Raw genomic sequence first — 24335 nt, 5'->3', positions numbered from 1 at the left:
GGGGAGGGGAGAGGGGAGGGGAAGGGAGGGGAGGGGAGAGGAGAGGGGAGGAGAAGGGAGGAGAGGGGAGGAAAAATGATGGGGGAAGGGAAGGAAGAATGCAAGAAGAGAGAGAGGGGTAAGTAGGAAAGAAGGGAAGACAGAAGCCAAGCTAAATACTTTGTCAGGAAAATTTGTAAACTAACTTTTAAAAGTTTACCTTAATATTACAATAGCCATTCACATAGATCAGTTCTTTATTATTAAGATGCAGTGAGGAAACCAACATTTCACTTATATTCTACAAATACAGACAGGAAATTCATTCACTAAAATTTATTATGTAGTAGGAGATGTGTTCCGTGTAGCACATGTGTTTTTACTAGGCTCTAAGTAATACCTCATGTTCTTGAAAAGTAGGCAAATTCACTATGGAACATAAAAAAGTGGATTGAAATTCATTTTCTAAGTTTTATTATCGAATATATACAGATTAACACTATTAAGTGGGAAAACGATGAAATTTTCTTTTTTATTGAGAAATTTCCATATTTTAATTCCCAAGGTGTTTTGTTAGAAAGGTTGAGCATCCTGCCTCAAATGGATTGAACTAACTTTCCTTTATGTCCGTAAGAAACAGTAAGTTTACTATACAGATCAAATTTTAAAAAGTACAAACCAATTATGATGAACTCTGAAGAGAAATAAGTAACTGGAAATTTTTTCTATGTCCAGTATCAACTAAGCTGGACAATTTGCTGATCTTGGAAATACTTCTAAGACTCTGGCAGTTTGCGGCCAGGCACAGCGGCTCATGCCTTTAAATCCCACCTTTAAATTTAATCATTGCTAACTAAATTTGCTAACTAAATCATTGCCTCCAGTACATTCGTGCTGATGTTAAGATTCTGCAAACTTAAGGGAGATGCAGGTTCATCACAGAGATTATGAAATGGTAACCAAATAGATGGTTACTGACACTGAGAATAGATAAGCTTGCCAAGGAGGCCAAGGTGAGAGAATGACTTGAGCTAGGAGTTTAAAACCAGCAAAGGCAATAAAGTAAGACCCCATCTACACAAAAAGTACAAAAAATTAGGCACATGTGGCAGCACATGTCTGTAGCTCCAGCTACTGTGGAAGCTGAGCTGGGAGGATTGCTTGAGCCTGGGAGGTTTAGGCCACAGTAAGCTGTGATCATGCCACTGTACTCCAGATTGGGAAATAGGGCAAGACGCTCTCTCAAAAAAAAACAAAAGTAAAAAAAAAAAAAAAGGAAAAAAAAAAAAGAATCAGATAGTTTTGTTCAGAGTATCTGGCCTTTAAATTTAATCATTGCTAACTAAATTTTTGCTTAAAAAAAAATGTATCACTGTCAGTAAGCTTTCTCATAATTAATTAAAATTATTTAGAATAATTATGCTGTCTTAGAGAGGTATTTTAGAAAGCAAAAAGCATTTTTCTGTGATTTGAAAATAACACTTTAGGTGTTAAGCATCGAATTAAGTTTAACATTTTCTGTTCTGTGAAACTGCAAATATGATTTCTCTGAAACTCAGGAAAGTATATTTTTAGATGTTTTCCACACTTAAAATGAACATGATATGTGTAGGCCAAGCCCATCAGCAGTTAAGAGATTCATGTCCTTCAGTCTTTTGCTGCTCAACCACAAGTCTGACGAAGGTGGATCAATTTTAACTGAAAAGAGCTAACCTCTCTTGGGCAAACTATATGTGCACAGATTATGGGTAGACATAAAATCTACTTTAAAACAGGGAATTAAATGCAAGTTTTGGCACCTAGAGGTATAAGGTAATAAAAACTGAATGAGTTTTCCTTTAAGGTCGTTTGTAGTTGTAGTCTCCAAACCTATTCATTTCTCAGTGCAATCTGTTGCTTTGTGTTTTAACTGTCTGCCCTGCTCATTTATAAAGGAAAACAAAAAACAAAAAAACAAACAAAAAAAACAACTATCCCAGACTGGTATTAAAAAGTACAGTGAAGTATGATAATGTGTTTTATAGTTCTTAAAGCCAGATAAGGATAATCAATGAAAAACCTGAAAAATAGAAAGGCCATAATGAGGTTTAAAAAGGCCAGGAACGTCACTGTGGCTATAAATCTTATATATATATATATATATATATATATATATATATATATATATATACACACACACACACACACACACACATATATATATATGTATTTTTAACCAAATAGTAAGTGGTACAGAAATGGGCTTGTGCCACTCCATATAGACAAGAGCCAAATGCTAATTTGTCTAAGTGCGCTACGCCAGGTCTTCGTTTGTTATGCAATCAGTTTTATCTGTTGCAGTAAGATTCCCTTTTCATCAATTAATGTGAACTCAAAGCTGTTACTAGAAATGTGGCAACTGATTCATTCATTCATGCATGCATGCATGCATTCAACAAACATGTGATAACAACTTAGTAGGTGCCAAATGCTAGGGAAAAAATGTGAATAATCCTGCCCTCGCCCTCAAGGAGCTACGATCTAGTTAGAAAAAAAAGGTGGTATTCATGCAATGTTAGTATCATGTGATATAAAAGTAAATTCAAGGATCTATGGGCTCCCCGCATGGGTAGAGAAAACTCTTATTCAGCTTTAAGTCATCAGAAAACAGAAAATGCTTTCCAGTAGAAATTCTATCTAAACTGAGTCCTGAAAGTTCATTAGTGATAAGTTCAGTCAAGTCTTCAGTAGGGAAAGAAAGACACTCCAGACACAGAAGAAAATATATAAAAACCTAGAAAGTAAAGGCACTATGGCCTGCTTGGTAGATTAAAACAGGAGCACAGAGTATGAGGGAGAGAGGTGGGAGGATATGTAAGGCTGAATAAGTAAACAAGGTGCCGATGACGAAATGTCTAGCATGTCATGTTAAACTGGTATGGCTTTGAAAGGAGAAAAACATAAGTTTTAGAGAGATCACTCTGGTTGTAGTGCCATATTTGAAAAAGACCGAATAAAGATGACTCAAGGGTCTAACACTGTAATACAGGCAAAGATTTGTCAGAAATAAGGAGATAATACATATGGGAATAGTAAATGAAGTTATTGGTTTATTAGATTGGAGGCAGTAAAGAAAAGTGACAAATCAGGCAAGCTTGCCTCCACTAGAAGATAGATAAGAATGCAGGAAAAGGCATGAGCTTGAGGTAAAGGCTCATGAATTCAGTTTTAGACAGGTGGAGAGTCTATGGTGCCTCCAGGACATTCATGTTGATGTTAAGATTCTGCAAAATTAAGGGAGATGCAGGTTCATCAGAGAGATTATGAAATGGTAACCAAATAGATGGTTACTGAAACTGAGAATAGATAAGCTTGCCAAGGAAGCATGTGAAGTAAGAAATAGGGTGTTGAAAATGGAATTTTGACGAACATCAGCATTTTTTTGGGAAAAAAAAGCGGAGCTACTCGAATCTGGAAAGGGAAGGAAAAAAGTAGAAAAGTGGAATGTCACAAAGTGAAAGGAAGTGAAAGTCTTTCAATACAGACAAGGCAGCTAGTCAATAGTTTTGAAGATCAGTGTTCTCTAGCTATAATCTATTAATAGTTGAATTTAAATTGGGGGTTAGAGAGGTTAGTCTGCGAAAATAATTGAGGGTGAAGGGCAGGGTGGTTGAAGGCTCACTGAAGGAAGTGAATGAAGTTATGGACCATGAACTCTAATCTGGAGAGGGAGGGAATTGAGGAAACAGGAGCAAGGTGCAGAAACTGAAAAGGTATTAAGATCAGTCAATTTTAAGTCTTGAAGGAGTTGGGATCCTAGACAAAAAGAGATGGAATAATAAGGTGAAATAGACAGAAATGCCAATACTTGACTTTCAACAGAGGAAGGGGATTCAGTTATGTTTCATCCTCAACAGAGACCCACTTTTGTTAAATCAGTTCAAGTGGATTAGGTGTGGGGAAGCTGGTCCTGCAGAGGGTGTGCACACAGCAGTATCACAGCTTCCTGCCTGCTCCACACAGGGCACTGCACACAGAGTTCAGTAAAAGTGTGTTCAGAGATAAGGGATGAAGAGGACTCTTCAAGATCTGGATGTGGTCTGGAACCCCTATATTACCATTTCCATTCTATTTGACATATAAGCTCAGACCTTAGAAAGTGGCTTTCATCAGTCTCATGGTCTTAGTGCAACTGATTTACACTTTTGTGGGGTCTCTTCTTCTCTCAAGGATATTTTTAACTCTCCAACTTGGTGCCCTCTTAGCTGCCCAGCCCTTTTGTATGACATCTCCTCAGTTTCCCCACTCCTCAGTCTTAGTTCTGAGGATTCTCATCTCTGAGAATATATTAGCATAAATAAGTGGGAAAATGTTGTTTCATTGATAGGACTTTGTCTAACGCTCAACTTTGTGAGAATAAGTTAATTTAACAAATGCAGAAATCTGTTGAGGGTGGAAAATAGCTGCATCCCCTTCCTACATTTAAGTGTCTGGTACATCTTATATTATTTGAAATGGGTAGGCTTTGCGTCCCCACCCAAATCCCATCTTGAATTATAATCTCCGTAATCCTCATAATCCCCAGATGTGAAGGCAGAAACCAGAGGGAGGTAAATGAATCACAGAGCAGTTTCCCCCATGCTGTTCTTGTGATAGTGAGTTCTCATGAGAGCTGACGGTTTTATAAGTGTTTGTCAAGATCCACCTTAAGTCATTCTCTCTACTGCCACCTTGTGAAGAAGGTGCCTGCCCCCCCTTTGCCTTCCATCATGATTGTAAGTTTCCTGAGGCCATGCCAGTCACATGGAACTGTGAGTCAATTAAACCTCCCCTTTATAATCACTCAGTTTGGGGAAGTCCTTTATAGCAGAGTGGGAACGGACTAATACATAATTTCATCTCTTTCTGTTTGGCATCTCAACTACTTCAAGACCTACAATCTACTGATCTTAATACTCTTTCACTGTTTTGCAACCTGCTTTCATTTCCTCAACTCTCTCCATTTCCAGGTTAGAGTTCATAATATAACCTTACTCAATTCCTTCAATGCACCTTCAGGCACACTGCTTCTCACCCTGGACTGTTTCTTCCCAGGCTAACTGTCTCCCCTGCTAATTTAAGTCCAACTGTAACCAGAGAAGAATACAAAATCATGCTGAAAGAACTCAATGTGTAATAATTGACTTCCAGTGGGCCTTGTGAGTTTCCAGGAAATACTACTTCATTTTCCTGGTCCATTTACTCTCCCATCATACAGGATGGACAATTAGCATCTTACCCTCTCTCCTCAAACCCTTATCTTTTTGACCTTCCTGATGATGGTGCTTCCTATTGTATTAAGAAAATAGAAGCAGTCAGAAGAGACAGTCCCTCACATGCTCCCACCATCTGCCTGTACACGCATGCACTCCGCCTTGTTTCATTAATATGAGCTGAGTCACATGAATGGTGTCTGTACATCTCTTAAAGGCCAATCCTGTATGTATATATATTTAATTCCATTCCATCCTGACTGTTCAAGGACATCTCTCCAGATGATTCCTTCTGTATCTCGTTCAGCATCAATTTTTTTGTATGCTTGTTAGAATGTTCTCATAACTATAAAAATGTTCTCTTTTAAATAAAATTATCATGACCTTATCATTCCTAATTTTTATTACAAGACTCCTTAAAAAGTGCTATATATGGTAAAAGTATTCAATTATTTTTCCCTCCTTTTTCCCTTGACCTTTTATAAGATCTCTTGCTTATACCATTCCACAATAATGTCTCTGTTTAAAGATAAAAATTACCAGGATATTGCTAAGTTTAAGGACAAATTTTCACTACATTAAACCTATTAGGAGTGTAGGACACAGTTAGTTATTTCTTTTTCTTTTGAATGTTGTCTTTATGTAATTCCAAGATACCAAAAACTCACGTCTTTATTCCTACTTCACTGGAAACTTTTTATCTCCTTTTCTAATTCTTCTTTGTCTCTTCAATGTTGGCATACCCTAAGAAACATTTTTCTCCACCTAAAGTACCCTTTAAATGATCTTACTCATAGACATCAGCTCCCTCCCAGAGGAATTTCATCTTTAGTCACAGTTACTTGAACTCACTTCTGTCTTTGATATTCCAATATTTTTTTGTGCTCTTTCAAACTCCTACTTTTAGTAAAACAAAACAAAATAAAACACCTCTCTACTCTCTTTGTGTGGTTTTGCTTCAGATCCTAACAATTTTCACACTTCTGTCATGGAAAGGTGTCTTCTATGATAGACCATTTGGTAAATCATATTCAGGATTCAGAAACTGTTTTTATTCATCACCCCAAGAGCTGTCACTTAAATAAATAGCAGAGTAGGTTTTATCTAAATTCTAGGCTCAGAATTCAGAGGCTCAGTGAAATAGAAATGCTGAGTGATGCCATGATGGGGTCTGGACCAGACTCCTTGTACACAAAACCCCTCACATTCTTTTAGCAACCTCTAACATTCTTTTTTCCATAATTAAATGCTTTCTCATTCAACCTTCATTCATATTTTTTCAATAACTCTTTAATGAATGCCTATGATGGGTTAGGAACAGGTGATATGGTCATGAATAAACCACACATGATACTTGACTTGTGGAATTTAGAATCTGGGAGTATTGGTAGAGGATTACCAATTGGTAAAACATTAGTAGAGGAACATTAAACAAACAAAATTATTCTAAAAATTTATAAAACCAAGAACTATAATACAGATAATAAACATAAAGGAGAAAAAAAAAAAAAAAAAAGCAGAGTGCTTTTGAGCGAAAACTTGCCAGCATCTCATATTCTTACAGTACTGCCATCATGGCTCAGTTCCTGGGAATAAAAGTTCCACTCTTGGTTATGATGCATATATTCTCTTACATCCTGGCCGCTCATTTTACTGAATGAAATTTTTGTGTGAGATTAGCTTTGTCAGTCAATCGGTTTGCAATAGAGGTTCCAAAGTTGGATGGCATGAATTCAAATCTAGATTCTACATCGTAGTATCTCTGCGCCTTTCAGCAAGACAGAAATAACTCCGTGATTCAGCTTCCTTGACTTTATATTGAAGATAACAACAGGAATTCCCTCAAAGGTTGCTGTAAAGATCAAATAAAGTAATATACAGAAAACAGTTAAAACTATGACTGTCTGATAGTAAGAACTCAATACATTTTCTGTATTATTTTGTGTTATTATCTAGAGTTCAGTTATAATCCTGTACCATTCTTGTGGGTATAAATGAATACTGAGTTTACCCTTTCCAGATTTGATTGGGTCACAGAATGAGAATATGAACACTGAATTGTCATATTCATTTTACCCTGAGGAACTGAAAAAGTGAAAAACGAAAAGGAAATGATTACATTTTTTATTTTCCTAATAGGTGCATTCCCACAAACAAATTCTAAAAGAAAAATTTTGGATAAGAACAGAGTCTATATATCTACAGAAAACTTCACAAATATATATTCTTGTGATTCTACTGGCTAAAACAAGATGTACCCATCTTTTCTCCATATTCCTGTTCAGGGTTTGGAAGGAAGAACTCAATGTGTGATAATTGACCTCTGGTGGGCCTTGTGAGTTTCCAGGAAATACTACTTCATTTTCCTGGTCCATTCATTCTCCCATCATACAAGATGGATAATTAACATCTTACCCTCTCTCCTCAAACCCATACCTTTTTCTTTTCAGAGAGAAAGTTTCATCAGTTGCTCAGTCTTTTAATAAATAACTATGCTGAAGATGTCAGCAGAATCAAGTTACATGTTAATCATTTCTTTTTCTATTTTCTCATTTTTTATAGGTTAGACCTTAGGGAGCCTGCATTCAAGTTTTTTCTAAAGTGGCCCAGAGATTTTGTGATAAAACTCAATTAATCCGGTGCTCTCACACCATGAAATTCCAGCTGGAGGTTGGGTAGGAGTAAATATTAATACCTTCATTAAATATTTCCTAATATAATGACCTTGGGACAACTGAACTTGTATTATTTAATAAAATTGGACTCCATTAAGTCAGAATGACATTGCCACCACTTGCAGTCCTTGGAAGTAATAGCATTCTTTTCCATTACCTAAAAGGTCATTTTAGAGATCATAACATTGCCACTCAATGTACATAATATTAATGAAATATTGATGTTATAAATAAAATATTTATAATATTAAAATAAATATAAATATTAATAAAATAAAATACTAGATTTGAATATGTAGAACTAGAATTGTTTACAACAATATTTGTGAAGAAGATAAAATGTCAGTATGATAAAAATATATTTTAAAGTATTTAATAACTTGCTATCACCAAAATATTCCTGAATTTTCTGACACCAATAAAACTTCAGAATTCTATTTCTGTCCCTAAATATGAGACGTATGTTTACAAGAAACTTTACTGCTCCTAAAATATTGATTGATAAAACTGTATTATCACTATTAGACTCTGTATCTGAATATTTTCTATCAACTCCCATACAATGCTGTTAAGTTTTACAGATACAGAAGAGTAAGCAACACCCAAAAGTCATGAAATGACAGATACTCATATAAAGCATGTATTCCCTACTTTTGAAGTCTAATTTTAAATGTCAATTTAAGCTTTTGTATAAAAATATAAATTATAGTACCAAATGATGTGCGATGCTCTTGAGAGCATAATATTCTTGAGAATATTAATATTCAATCATCGACTTCTATGTCAGACAGCAAAGAGTGGCATTATGTATTGACGACACAGTATACAGAAAAAAACAGAAGACATACAATATCCAAATCTGCAGTGTGACTCCATTTGGCATCAAAGTCAGCATAAAGAAATTTGATACCTGACCTTTTTCAAAGTAATTGCTAAGGCTGTCCTCTCTGATGAGAATTAATGTTAACTGTGCAATTTCGGCCTGCAACTGTTTTATGAAGCTTGCAAGGATGGATGAAACACCTCAGCAAAGCCAGTCGTGTGGAGCATATTTAGAAATGGTTAATAATTTATAAATAATGTGCATCATTTCAATTTGGTTGTCTGCATCTATGGCATATGAAAGTTTGAAATAGCCCGAATCAGATGTACTCTATGTCTCAACTCAGCACTTTCTCCAAGAAATGTATTATGTGTAAAGTTTACAGTGTTGTAGCTGCAAGAGCAAAAAGCATATGCAAAGGATGAAATTCACAATTTTTAAAGCACCAGAGTCAGGCATTTAAACTTTCATAGTTCTAAGATATAAGAAAAAAATTTAACAGCACTGCCTTCCTGGTGTTCCTTGCATAAGACTGAAAAAGTAGACATATTTACAGGGGAAAAGAAGCATGATTTGAAATTATTTCCACAGCTGTTTCTCAGGTATGCTATAAATATGTGAAGGCATAATTATGTAAGATTTGGGTAACTTTATCTTCTTTTCTAAATAGTAAATGCTTAGTTGTATTCACAGATAGAACATGAATATTGTTACACATTAAACTGGGTATTACAGACTTTTATTGCCAAAAAGGAGATTCTAACAGTTTTCTTGTTTTGTATTTTTTTCATGGTTAAAAGTTTTTAAAAATCTATAGTATTATGATGCTATCTCTTTAAGTCACCAAGAGCATAAATTGTATGATTGCATTAAATTAATATTTCCCTCACAATATGAATATGAATCACTGAGGAAATTAGCACGGGCAGGAGCTAGTTGAGAAATATAACCAAATTAATTTAGTGAGTAAAGAATTCCCTCTTGTTTTGGATAATTAAAGATTTCTGTAAAGTTTTAACTGTAATGATTATATTAGCTTTTACTTTCCTATTCTCTGTGTGTTTAAGATAGATCAGACAGTATTTGATAACAAATCAAAAAAGCTAACATTGCTTAGCAATTAGAAAATAATCAGACAACATGTATTTCCTCCCAATTTTAGAAACAATTCTGTGGGCAAGTTGTGCTTCTATATATGCAGTTATATTAAAAATAAACATGTGTTTCATTATGTTCAGTATCATGTTCAGTGTTTCCTATGGTGCAGTGTAGAACACACAGTCTGCAAAAGGTGGGTGTACTCATTCAATTCTGGATTTAGGAATGGAATTCAACATGGCTAATTATACAATGGAATCCTATATGGCCAAAAATAATTATAACATTTTTGGATGTAGACACAAATAATGCAATATAGGATTTAAAATTTATTTAACATGTGAAATGATTATTACATATCCCACATTAAAAAGTAACTATGGAAATAAAAAAGTATAATAAAACATACAATTCTTGCCTTGAAAGAGTTCTCATAAACTAAGAGAAAAAAATATAAACCTCAAGGAGATCACTTTATAATTATTGAATTTCAACAAATCTTAGCAACAGAGTCACTCAGATAAAACTATAGTCACAATTGGTTTTAGCGAAAAGGCTTAGTTGTTTTCAAATTGGGGCTTTAAGTGAATTTATTTTTACACTTGATAGAAGCATATAGCATTAAGAGGGTCTGACACCATTCTCCCCCATCGATGAAATAAAAATTTTTCTCTGGCCTGGTGGAATCCTCACTCCACACGGGTATTATCTGGGCCACACGTGTGTCTCTGAAAGCAAGATGGTAGGGACAAAAGAAGTTGTGTCTTCCTACTTGTGTGGGTACACTGGGGCTCCTGCTTGTGTAGCTACTCTGAGCAAATAAACTTCTTTATATTTTACCGTTAAAGAAAACCCTATGCTTATCATCTTTAGCTGTCTGTCACTGTCTTTCCAGCAATCACAGGCTCATTGTGATGCTCAAGTCACAAGGCACAATCTTAAAAGGGAGAGAGGAATAGGTGCATAATAGGATTACTGTTCAAGCTAACTCACGTTGGAGCATCTAGTAAGAAGCGGCTGATACCAAGAAAAAGTGCTTGACAGTAGAGGTGAAATTTGAATTGAGCTTTGGTCATTTCTCACAAATGGGAATATGGATATTGGAAATATGTTTATGGTTTTTATTTTGCTACCAAGCACATGAAAAAGTTGCCTAGGAATCCCTGCAAAGTGAGTTAGTTATTGAAGTCCCAAAGTGATTTTTTTCTACGACAATTTTTCTTCAAAAGCAGACCTACAGCTTTGACCCTAGGAATTATGGGTTACTGAGGCACACACAGGAGTAAATGGGAAACTGTGCAACTAACAGCAATTTCTTCAAAGAAAATATATCAAAAGGAAATTTCCCAATGACATTTTTAGATAAGTTAGGTGAGTTTTCATTTGACAGATTAAATACCTGTAAAAATCCATTTAAATTCACTCACCTGCTGTCGTTGTGATTTTCTAGCCTCAACTGACAGAACATTTAGTCCAGTTACTTAAATTGAAACAAAGACATCAAGTGGGCTAAAATATTGGGGCCTGATTTAACATGTCACTCTCACCATCAGTGTCCACACATTTGCCTCATCCATAATATTTGCACAATATTTAACAAAACCCTAAAGTCAGAAAGCAACTTCCAGCTGTGGAACTGCTGTTTCTTGGCTCAGTTATGTATGCATCACAAACTCTACTACTTTTCAAGTCAAAAGTTTTACAAATCAATTCAATTCAAAACAATACAGTACCCTTCTAAATCAGTATGAGAATCAGCTACCATTTATTTCTTTTGGTGTTGCCTTCAGGGTCACAGAAGGTACCTACTCTTAATTCTTTCCCTTAGGGAATAAGCTACAGGGTTCAGATCCAAAACGGTGGTATCTGAAGAGTCCTCTGAATTCTAGTTTTAAATATTCTCATTATAAACAAATATATGCTCACTACAGAACAAAATCATGTCTGATCTTCATGTCCAGAAATAGAATACTCTGCAAAAACAAACTTGAATTTATCTTCATTTGATTTATGGAGAGATATGCCAACAGAGACACAGGCAGACATTTTGTTTTGTTGGAAGAAAACTGGAATCAGTTTATACACATAATTTTCTAATTTTTATTTAATATTATATTGCGGCTGGTCATGGTAGTACATACCTGTAATACCAGCTATTGGGAGGCTGAGACAGGAGAATCACTTGAACTGGGAGGTGGTGGTTGCAGTGAACCAAGATCAGGTCACTGCACTCCAGCTTGGGCAACAGAGTGAGATTCCATCTTAAATATACATATATATATGTTATATTATAATTATGTAATTCTGTTACAAATGTCCTTCAGAAGCATTTAATTAATTATATATTTCAATTATGTGTTTTGTTAAAACTTCTTCAACCATGTCCCTACAGATGAATTTATCTGTTATATATAATGACACAGGAATATCCCTGTACGTAAATCTTCGTGACTATTACCATAATTTCCTAGGAGTATCACAGAAGCCGAATTTCTGAAATGAAAATAGTTATTGACAAAATTGTTTTCTAGAATTTCTGACTTAATATTTAGACTCCTGTTAGCATCATAAAAGAGCAATATTTTCTTTAACACTTGTGTTATTTTGCATACTGTTTTATTAGAGGATGGCCAAGATCTATTACCTTTTTTTTACTTTCTACAAATATTATAGTGGAAATCATATTTCACCATTCGATTTGCACTTTGAGTAGACAGTTTTTCCATATATACATATTTCATCACTAAATTATATATCAAATATTTTCTTTTTTTATTTTTATTTATTTATTTTTTTATTATTATACTTTAAGTTCTAGGGTACATGTGCATAACGTGCAGGTTTGTTACATATGTATACTTGTGCCATGTTGCTGTGCTGCACCCATCAACTCGTCAGCACCCATCAACTCGTCATTTACATCAGGTATAACTCAAATATTTTCTTTTATCCTATTGAGTTCTGATTCCTTTTTCTTGATTCTTAAAAGCACTTTATACACTGGTGATTAAGGATTTCATTTACTGTACTGTTTTGGTTTCAATATAATAGCATACTATGAAGACAAGATTTACATTACCTTGCAGAATTGATCATTTTCTTTATGATTTATGTATCTAATGTATCTATTTTGTCTTTTTTTGGGGGGGGGGGGTGGGGGGAAGAGTGTTGCTCTGTCACCTAGGTTGGAATGCAATAATCTTGGCTCACTGCCACCTCCACCTCCCAGGTTCAAGGGATTATCCTGCCTCAGCCTCCCGGATAGCTGGGAATACAGGTGCCCGTCACCACGCCTGACTAATTTTTGTATTTTCAGTGGAGACAGGGTTTCACCACGTTGGCCAAGCTGGTCTTGAACTCCTGACCTCATGATCTGCCCACCTCAGCCTCCCAGGGTGCTGGGATTACAGGCGTGAGCCACTGTGCTCGATCTATTTTGTCTTTTGAATTTTCTTATTAAAAGTTAAAAAATTTGGATTTAGAAATATCAGTCAGATTAACCCTAAAGACAATACACACACACACACTCACTCACGTACACAGTATTTATATATTTATTTTCTTTCATGGCACTTTTATAAGTAAATTTAGTGGGGGATTCATATTAGCTGACACATTTCATTTTTCTTTTAGGGGATAAGGACAAGTAATTTTCAAGTAAATAATATTTAAAATTCAAAAAAAAAATCTAAGAGATGAGATCAATTTATTTTATTCTTAGGTCAGGTACAATACCGTGTGAGGTTAAGAAGATTAGTTTGTCACCGGAGGGAGAAAGTCAGTGAATATTTAATCCAAATTAATAAGGAATGAATTTAAGTCAAATCTGCAGGCAAAGTAAGAAAAAATTCACTTGTACTCTCTGAGAAGAGACTTTCAAGGCTAACGTGGCTCTATGTGGTTTTACAATAAAGACACAATGCTTTAAAAAAACAATGCTTGAAAATTTGTATTACTAGTGACACCTCACATGCTGTCAAAATATTTATTTCTTAAATTTTGTTAGAGATTGTCCCTAAGCCCATTTAACAGCTTAGTGCTGGACACACTTTATTGTGGTTACAACTTTTAATTTCATGACAATGCAAAAAATTCTGGCTTTTTAGGTGACATTTTTCTCCTCCTTTTAAAAAATAGCAGTTGGTCAGTGGCTAAGGCTCAATGACATTTATCAGCTACCTAATTAAAATGTAGACACTTTTATAATAATTGCAAATGTGACCTTCATTTGTGTATTTTTGCTTGCTAGCATGTTTAGCCAAATGTCACAAAGAACCCTAATTCATTCTTTCCCATAATGTTTCATTATATCATATTGAAAGTGTTCATTCTTCGGTTACCATGGTTTATGCAATCACACTACTTCCCTAGAGGGTGGGGAGCTATAGTTCCAATACCTTAATGAGTACTGATTGCAAGGCTGTGTCTACAGCTGCCAAAACAACTAGCTGAAAATAGTTCAATTAACAAGTTAGTTTGCCTTCATGATGACAAACAATCTTTCTAATTATTTTCTCTATATAAACAAAAGTTTATAGACATGGGTTGATTGTTTTTGTTTTCTATAAAAATAGCTCAGATCTCTCCTCTGACCTTCAGGCTTTTTTTAGGTAATTGCCTAGGTGAAACATCTGGATGTTCCACAGGTATTGGCAAATTTAACCCAACCTCCGGAAGTTTCAAGTTCTACCTTCTCTATACCCATAAGTACTGCTCTAGTTACCTCTGTTTTCCTAATTGTTACCCAGATCCTTCCAGTCTATGCTCCACAAGTCCATGAAAGTAATGTTTCTGATCATGTTACAGGTCTGACCAAAATACTGCACTTATTCTTTTAACCCTTAAAGCAACGCACAATTTTCTTCTGAGAGACAAGATTCTTTATTTGTACAAATTCATATATTTCCTATTTTCCTTCTCTCAGACTTTAATTCCTCAATAAAGAATTACCTATGGTTTTTCAAATAGATGAGGCCATGTTTTGTTTTCAGCCTTTGAACTTGCTATTTTTCTAATCCTGTTACATGTTCCATTATGAAGCACTGAATATTTTATAAAAATGTAAAAGGCCGGGCGCGGTGGCTCAAGCCTGTAATCCCAGCACTTTGGGAGGCCGAGGCGGGTGGATCACGAGGTCAGGAGATCGAGACCATCCTGGCTAACATGGTGAAACCCCGTCTCTACTAAAAATACAAAAAACTAGCCGGGCGTGGTGGCGGGCGCCTGTAGTCCCAGCTACTCGGAGGCTGAGGCGGGAGAATGGAGTGAACCCGGGAGGTGGAGCTTGCAGTGAGCCGAGATCGCGCCACCGCACTCCAGCCTGGGCGACAGAGCGAGACTCCGTCTCAAAAAAAAAAAAAAAAAAAAATGTAATGGTGGTTTTTTTCATATGAATATGTATAATGTGTATTTATGTGTGTATGTATTTTACATGTATATATGTATAAAATTATTGTTATTTAAAAAATAAAATGTATAAATCATTTTACCATATTCTGTAAGATGTACTTCTATTTATAAACATAGACTAAAACACATTTAGTATATACATTTATTTTTATATTTTTAAAATACTCTATTCCTTCCATATTAAGAATTTCTGCCATATTAGCTAATGATTAAGGGGCTGATGTAAAGAATTTTACTTTGCAAAGATTTAAGAATTGTAGTTGAAGGTAGTTATAAGATCATAAAATTAAAATTAAATGTTATCATACTTCAATGAGATTTTTTAAAAATCATACCTCATTGTAGACTCATGGCTTTAGGTGAACTAACAGAATTGAGATAATTGACTTGTTCAGTATAATGTTAGCGTTCAGAAAGTAATTTTGAAGAGTAAAATGGTTTAAAAACCTATTTTTTTTAAAAGGTAAGTTGCATTATTCCTAAATATCACATTATGTTTTTGTTAACTGACTGAGTTGACATTAAGATTTTCTCTGGAAATAGTAATCTAGGAAACACATTTTGCAAGCTAGGGTACACATTTGGTAAATGACTTTCCTTTAATCAACTTATCAAGTAACTTTTTCCAAATAAATGTATCTACCATATTGTAAAACACATTATTATTCATATTTAATTTTGTAAATTATTTTTATTCAATACAGTGTAACTATATTGACTGAAAACCACCAGCTTTTTGGCATAAAAAGTAGATTTGGGCATTTTGTACTTGGGTATTTTCTGGCATGTGCTGCCACTAAATTTTCATAAAAGAAAAAAAAAAAAGACTTCAAAGACCCCAAGACCCCACTAAGAGTTTATTCAAAGGTTTGCATCTCATTTTGAAATATCCAAGATGGTATATTAGAGGATTTTAAGATGTCTCGGCCACTTGGAAAGAGCAAGAGTTCGTAAAGGTCAACTCTGTGAGCTGTAATTCAACAAGGAAAACGGAAATCTACCAGAAAAGTGAAGGACAACCCAGATCTCAGGGAAGAGAGCACTGTAACGGCACGTGACTCATAAAAGCAAGTGAAACCCCAGCACATGAGAGAAACATACAGCCTCTCTCTGTGATTCACTTTCCCAGTGGAATCCAAGAAACCCAGGAAAAGGGAGGGTACTGTTTCTCCTATGCCCTGGGGCTAACTCAGAGAGTCAATTTAGGGAGAGGATCTAGGAGAAACAAAGCGTTCTCCCTTGTCCAAAACAGTAGACACTGTCAGGAAAAGACACCAGCAAAAATTGTGAGCATTTTCCCAAACTCAGGACCAAGAGCAGGACACATTTTTTTTTTTTTCTTTTCAGACGGAGTCTCGCTCTGTTGCTCAGACTGCAGCACAGTGCCGCCATCTTGGCTAACTGCAAGCTCCGCCTCCCGGGTTCACGCCATTCTCCTGCCTCAGCCTCCTGAGTAGCTGGGACTACAGGTGCCTGCCACCACACCTGGTTAATTTTTTGTATTTTTTAGTAGAGATAGGGTTTCACCATGTTAGCCAGGATGGTCTGGATCTCCTGACCTCGTGATCTGCCCGCCTCGGCCTCCCAAAGTGCTGGGATTACAGGCGTGAGCCACCGCACCCAGCCCTGCAGGACACCATTTTTAATCCGGCACATACAAAGTCAGTAATTCTTTAGTGGCCAAGCAGTGAGGCTGCACAGGCATTTTAGTTCTGGGCCAGAGCTTGGGTCACCTGCTCTAAAGTAGGGTAAGGACCTCCACAGTCAGAATTGTGAAAAGGCACTGGAATTATGCTCTCCCTCATCAGAGTCCTAGGGTGGGAGAAGAGCTACTACAGCTGTGGTTTCTCCAGGGTAACAAGACCTGCAGCAAGGGTCAGCTCGGTGAATTGGAACTCATCTGCATGTCATTGCTGGGTGTTCCAACTGATTCCCCTTGACATCGTGGTGCAGCGGGGCCCTCTCCTTCATGCTCAGGAAGATCTCCATGCATTTTCAGCAGCTGCTCACCCGGGTCAACAGGCTGAACCACCCCATCCTTTCTGGACACAGACCATGGTTCAGGGGGGCACTATTTGCTCTATGCCCAGACAGATCTCCAGACATTTGGAATATTCATTCACCTGGATCACCAGCTTGAACCTCCCCATCCTTCCTGAAAAACAGATTGTGGTTCAGCCTAGGCAGGTCTCCAGGCATTCAAAACACCTGCTCATCAGGACTGGCAGCCTGAGCCACCCCACCTTTCCTGTTCATAGATGGTGTTGCATCAGAGCCCTCTCCACTCCACAGTCAGGCATATTTCCAAGCATTTGGAGCACCCACTCACCTGGAACCACTTCCTGTGTCACCCCACCTCTTTTGTGAAGAGATCCTGGGGTAGGAGACCCCTCTGCACTGCATGCCCAGGTGGATCTCCAGGCATCTGCAGCACTCATTTGCCTGGATGAGCAGCCTGAATTGCCCTGTCCTCCCTGTGCAGAGTCTGTGGCACAGCAAGGCCTCTATAGTGAATGCACAGGCAGACCTCCAGGCCTCTGGAGCAGTCACTTTCCTAGACTAGGAGTTTAGGTTTCCTTCCCCGCCCCTCACCCCCTACCTACCCAACCAACCTTGTACACAGAACATGTAACTGAGGAGGTTTCATAGCTCCATGCCGAGGCACACCTCTGGGCACTTGGTGGCCACCCAGTCATTTCTCCTTTGCATGTGGCACTAGTGCCTACCATTAAGGGACCTGTAGGTGAGCCTTCCTGGTTTGGACAAGGACATCTTGTCCCCTACCCTCCACAGTTAAGCAAGGAGTGCAGAAAACTGTGCACTCCATAAATCAGCTCATTCCCCGAGGTAACAGAGATAATCTCCTAGTAAACCAGGATCAAGTAGATACCCAGTATGTTAGCTGTAACTGGCTCTTACCAGTAAGTACAAACTACAGTCCTGTAGGTCAAACTGAACAGCCCAATATAAAATCTGCTTACAGAAGAGCATAGGTCTATAGAAGAAAAGACAAAAGATCCTACCCAGCCTTCTCTACAGTCATACACCCTGGGAGGAGAACAAGAAAAGAAAAGGAAAATTAAAAACAAAAGCATAATATTGTAGGAAAACAAAGAGAAAACTCTATGCACAAAAATAATTACAAAAATTAGAAGTCCCACTATCTCCAGATGAGAAGGAATCCGCTCCAGAATTCTAGCACCATACAAAATATGAATGCACTGGGAGCATTCACATGTCAAAGACAGATAAGAACTTCAAAGCATGGATTGCAAGAAATTCCAAAGATATCCAAAGAGAAGGTTGAATATCAACACAAAGAAACTACTAAAGCAATACAGGAATAGAAGGAAGAGATAGACATCTTTTTAAAAAATCAGAGCTTCTTAAATTGAAAGTTACTTAAGGAATTTCAAAATACAATTGAAATATTTATCAACAGACTGCACCAAGCACAAGAAAGAATTTCACTGCTTGAAGACCAGCCTTTTGAAATAAGCCAGTGAGACAGAAACATAAATTTTTAAAAAAGAGTTTAAAAAAAGTTATCAAGAAATACAGAATCACACAAAACCACCAAACTTATGAATTATTTGCATTCCTGAGAAAAAAGGTGAAAATTTAAAATATCTGGAAAACACAGTTAAGAGAATAATTCAAGAAATGCTGCAAATCTTGTTGGAAAGGTAGACATCCACATACAAGAAATCCAGAGAACAGCTGCAAGATACTACAGAAAATGAGTATCTCCAAGCTATATAGTAATCACACTGTCCAAAGTCAGTGCTAAAGAAAACAAAATTAAAGGCAGCTAGAGAAAAATGTTAGATTACATACAAATGGGACCTCATTAGATTAACTTCAGACTTCTCAGATGAAACATTACAAGTCAGGAGAGACTGGAGGCCTATTTTCAGTGTTCTTAAAGAATAAAAATTATAACTAAGAATTTCATCTCTCACCAAACTAAGCTTCATACGTGAAAGACAATAAAATATTTTGCAGACGAGCAAGCACTAAGGGAATTCATTACCACTAGGCCAGCCTTGTAAGAGGTTCTTATGGTACTAATAACATGGAAATGAAAAAAAAAAAAATACTGCAGAAGCACACTTAAGTACATAACCCACAGAAACTATAAAGCAACCACACAATAGAAACTTCAAAACTATCAGCTAACAACTTCATGTTAGTATCAAAACATCACATATCATTATTAATCTTGAATATAAAAGGTCTAAATGCTGTACTTAAAAGGCACAGAGTGGCAAATTGAGTAAAATAAAAAAAGAAGACCCATCTGTCGACTGTTTTCGAAAGACCCATCTCACATGAAACAACACCCACAGGTTCAGTGTAAAGGACTGAAGAAAAATCTATTAAACAATCAGAAAATAAAAAAGAAACATTATTCTTAGATAAAACATACTTTAAGCCAACAGCAGTAAAAAAAAAAAAAAAAAGACAAAGAAATGCATTACATAATGATAAAAAGTTCAATTTAACAAGAAGACTCAACTATTCTAAATACACATTCATCAAAAATTAGAGCACTTTTATTCATAAAGTAAGAACTACTAGACCTTTGATAGACTTAGGCAGCTACATGATGATAGTGAGGGAATTTAACACTCCATGGACAACATTAGACAGATCATCAAGGCCCAAAACTAACAAAGAAATTCTGGACCTAAATACAACAGTTGAACAAATGGACCTAACTGACATCTACAGAGTATTACACATATGAATTGCAGCATATAAATTCTTCACATCTAGACATGAAACATCAACATCATCTACAAGCTGGGTAATAATGCAAGGCTCAATGAGTTAACTCAATGAAATGATACCAACCATATTCTCAGAGCACAGTAGAATAAAAATAGAAATCAGTGTCAAGAAGCCCTCTCAAAACTGAATATTAGACAATTTTCTGCTGAATGACTTTTACGTAAACAATGAAAATAAAGCAGAAATATAAAAACTCTATGAAATAAATGAAAACACAGACACAACGTACCAAAATCTCTAGGATGCAACAACAGCAGTGTTAAAAAGAAAGTTTATTGCACTAAAAACCTATCTCAAAAAGTTAGATGAAGCAGGAACAATGCAACATACCAGAGAGAGGAACTGGAGTAACAAGAAACAGCAAACGTAGAGGGAATGTATAAATTCCTGGAAACACATAATGTCTCAAAATTGAATCAGAGAGAAATGGAAACCCTCAACAGACTAATATCAAGTTCTGACATGGAATTAGTAATAACAAACCTAGCAACCAAAATAAGCCCAGAGCAGACGGATTGGCAGCCAAATTCCACAAGGCATACAAAGAAGAGCTGGTACCAATTCCACGCAAATTTTTCCAAAAAATTGGAGAGGAGGGGCTTCTCCCTAACTCATTTCACAAAGGCAGCATCACCCCAATTTATGAAAGTCTGACAAAAACACAACAAAAGAAGAAAATTACAGGCCAATATCCCTGACAAACATATATGCAAAAATCCTCGACCAAACACTAGCAAACCAAATCCTACAGCATATCAAAAAGTTAATTTTTCGTGATCAAGTAAGACTTCATTCCTAGGATGCAAGGTGGGTTCAACATACACAAATCAATAAATGTGAAACACCACATGAACAGAATTAAGAACAAAAACCACATGATCATCTCAATAGAGGAGAAAGAACATTTGATAAAATCCAGCCTTCCTTCATGATACAAATACTCAGAAAACAAGGCATTAAACGAACATACATCAAGATAATAAAAGCCATTTATGACAAACCTACAGCTAGCGTAATACTGAACAGTCAAAAACTAGAAGCATTCCCCTTGAGAACTGAGATAAGGTAAGGATATGCCATTCTCACTACTCCTATTTGACATAATATTGGAAGGGCTAGCCAGAGCAATCAGGCAGAAGGAAGAAATAAAAGGCAGTGAAATAGAAAAAGGTGAAGGGACATTCTCTCTCTTTGCTGGTAATATGATTCTATACATAGAAACCCTAAAGGCTTCAGGAACTGATAAATGACCTCAGTGAAGATTCAGGTACAAAATTAATGTACAAAAATTACTATCATTTCTATATATTAATATCAGCCAAGCCAAGACCATAACAAGAACATAATCTCATCTACAGTAGCTATATTAAAAATAAAATACCTAGGAATATCTCCAACTAAAGAGATAAAAGATCTCTACAAAGAGAACTACCAAACACTGCTAAGAGAAATCATAGATGACACAAACAAATGGAAAAACATCCGATGCTCATTAACTGGAAAAATCGGTATCATTAAAACGGCCATACTGCCCAGATCAAGCTACAGATTCAGTGCTATTCCTATGAACTTGCCAACATCATTCTTCGCAGAGCTAGAACAAATTATTTTAAAATTTGTATGGAACCAAAGAAGAGCTCAAACAACCAAAGCAATCCTAAGCAAAAAGAACAAAGCTGGAGGCACCACAATACCTGACTTCAAACTGTAAAGCTACAGTACTCAAAACAGCTCCATAGTGTGTGTGTGTGTGTGTGTGTGTGTATGTATACATACACACACACACACACACACATACACACCCAGCACAGGAGCACCCAGATTCAAAAGTAAGCTCTTAGAGACCTATGAAGAGATGAAGATAATCATACAATAATAGTGGGAGACTTCAACACACCACTGACTGTATTAGACAGACCATCGGGGCAGAAAACTAACAAAGATATTCAGGAGCAGAACTCAACACCTGACTTAATGGAACTAATAGGCATCTACAGAACTCTCCTTCCAAAAACAACAGATTATGCATTCTTCTCATCTGCACATGGCACATACTCCAAAAAGGACCACAAATAATTCATAAACAATCCTAAATTAATTTTTTATAAATTGAAATCATATCAACCACACTCTTATACCACGGCTAAATAAAAATAGAAATCAACACTAAGAAAATAATGCAAACCATAAAATAACATGAAAATTAAACAAGTTGCTTCTGAGTGACTTCTGGGAAAATGATGAAATTAAGACAGAAACCAAGGATTTTTTTGAAAGTAATGAAAAATGAAATATAGCATACAAGAATCTCTGGGACACATATAAAGCAGTGTTAAGAGGGAAGCTTATAGAATGAAACATATCCCTCAAAAATTTAGAAAGATCTCAAATTAACAACTAGAGGAACTAGAAAAACAATAGCAAATCACCCCAAAATCTAGTGGAAGACAATAAATAAACAAAATCAGAGCTGAAATGAAGGACACTGAGATGTGAAAAACCTTACAAAAGATTAATAAACCCAGGAGCTGATTATTTTAAAAAATTAAGATAGATAGACTGCTAGTAGAGTAATACAGGAAAAATTAAAAAAGAGGGAAGATCCAAATAAAGACTGTCATATATCCCAAAAGGGATGTTACCACTGACTTCACAGAAATACAAAAAACTCTCAGAGACCACTATGAACACATGTATGTACACAAGCTACAAAACCTAAAAGAAATAGATAAGTTCCTGGAAACATACAACCACCAAAGACTGAATCAAGAAGACAACAAATCCCTGAACAGACCAATAAAGAGTTCTGCATTTGAAACAGTAAGAAAAGCCTACCAACCAGAGAATGCCCAGGACCAGACAGATTCACAGCTGAATTCTACCAGATGTGTAAACAAGTTTGCATATTTGCTACCATTCCAATGAAACTATTCCAAAAAGTTGAGTAGTAGGGACTCCCTCCTACCTCATTCCATGAGGCCAACATCATCTTAATACCAAAATCTTGCAGGCAGGCAGGCAGACACACACACACACACACACACACACACACACACACACACACACCCTTCAGGTGAATATCCTCCATAATCATAGATCCAAAATTCTCAGCAAAATACTAGCAAACCATATCCAGCAGCATATCAAAAATCTAGCCCACCACAGTCAAGTAAAGTGGGTTCAACATATGCAAATCAATAAAATGATTCATCTCATAAAAGGAACTAAAAATAAAACCATTGATCTCAATATATATAGACAAGGCTTTTGATAAATTTCAACATCCCTTCCTATTAACAACTCTCAAGAAATTAGGCATTGAAGAAACATACTTCAAAATATTAAGTCATCTCTGACAAACCCACAGCACTGAAAACATTCCCCTTGAGAACTGGAACAAGAAAAGAGTGACCATTGTCACTATTCCTATTAAATGTAGTATTGGAGGTCCTGGCCAAATCAAATGGGCAAGAGAAAAAAAAAAAAAAAATCCAGATAGGAAAACAAGTCAAAACTAGCTATCTTCACTGATAACATAATTCTATACCTATAACGCCCTAAAGTCCCCACCAAAAGCCTTTGATAAACAATTTTAGCAAAGTTTCAGGATATAAATTAAATGTTCAGTAATCAGTAACATTCCTACACATAAACAAGATCGTATCTGGGGGCAAAAATCCATTCACTATGACAACAAAAAGAATAAAATACCTAGGAATACAACTAGCCAGGGAGGTAAAAGATCTCTACAATGAGAACTAGAAAACACTGCTCAAAGAAATCAGAGATGACAAATGGAAAAATATTCCATGCTTATAGGAAGAATCAAGATTGTTAAAAAGGCCAAACTGTCCAAAGCAATCTACAGATTCACTGCTGTCTGTATCAAACTTCCAATTACATTCTTCTCAGAATTCAAAAACACTATTTAAAAATTCTTATAAAACCTAAAAAGAGCTTGAATAGCCAAGGCAATCCTAAGCAAAGAGAACAAACCTACAGACATCACATGATCCAACTTCAAAACAGCATGGTACTGTTATAAATACACACAGAGAGACGAATGGAAGAAAACAGAGAGACCAAAAATAATGCCACACACCTGCAACCATCTGTTCTTTGACACAGTCGACAAAAATCAGTGATGGGGAAAGTCCCTCTATTCAATAAATGATGCTGGAATAATCTGCTAGGCATATGCAGAACATCAAAACTGGACCCCTTTCTGATAAAATATACAAGAATCAACTCAAGTTACATCAAAGATTTAAATGCAAAATCTAAAACTATTAAAACCCTGGAAGACAACCTAGAAAAATACCATTC

The 24335-nt window shown here is 36.1% G+C and overlaps 1 protein-coding gene across 2 annotated transcripts in view; it reads right to left on the bottom strand.

The window, feature by feature from the left end:
* CNTN5 (contactin 5) overlaps positions 1–24335 on the bottom strand; it is a 1331129-nt gene that overhangs the window by 540622 nt on the left and 766172 nt on the right. The window lies entirely within an intron of this gene.

Source organism: Theropithecus gelada, chromosome 14 (genome assembly GCF_003255815.1).
Source record: "Theropithecus gelada isolate Dixy chromosome 14, Tgel_1.0, whole genome shotgun sequence".
Lineage (NCBI taxonomy): Eukaryota > Metazoa > Chordata > Mammalia > Primates > Cercopithecidae > Theropithecus > Theropithecus gelada.
The sequence above is the reverse complement of the archived record's forward strand: the minus strand, read 5'-3'. Positions and strand labels throughout refer to the sequence as shown.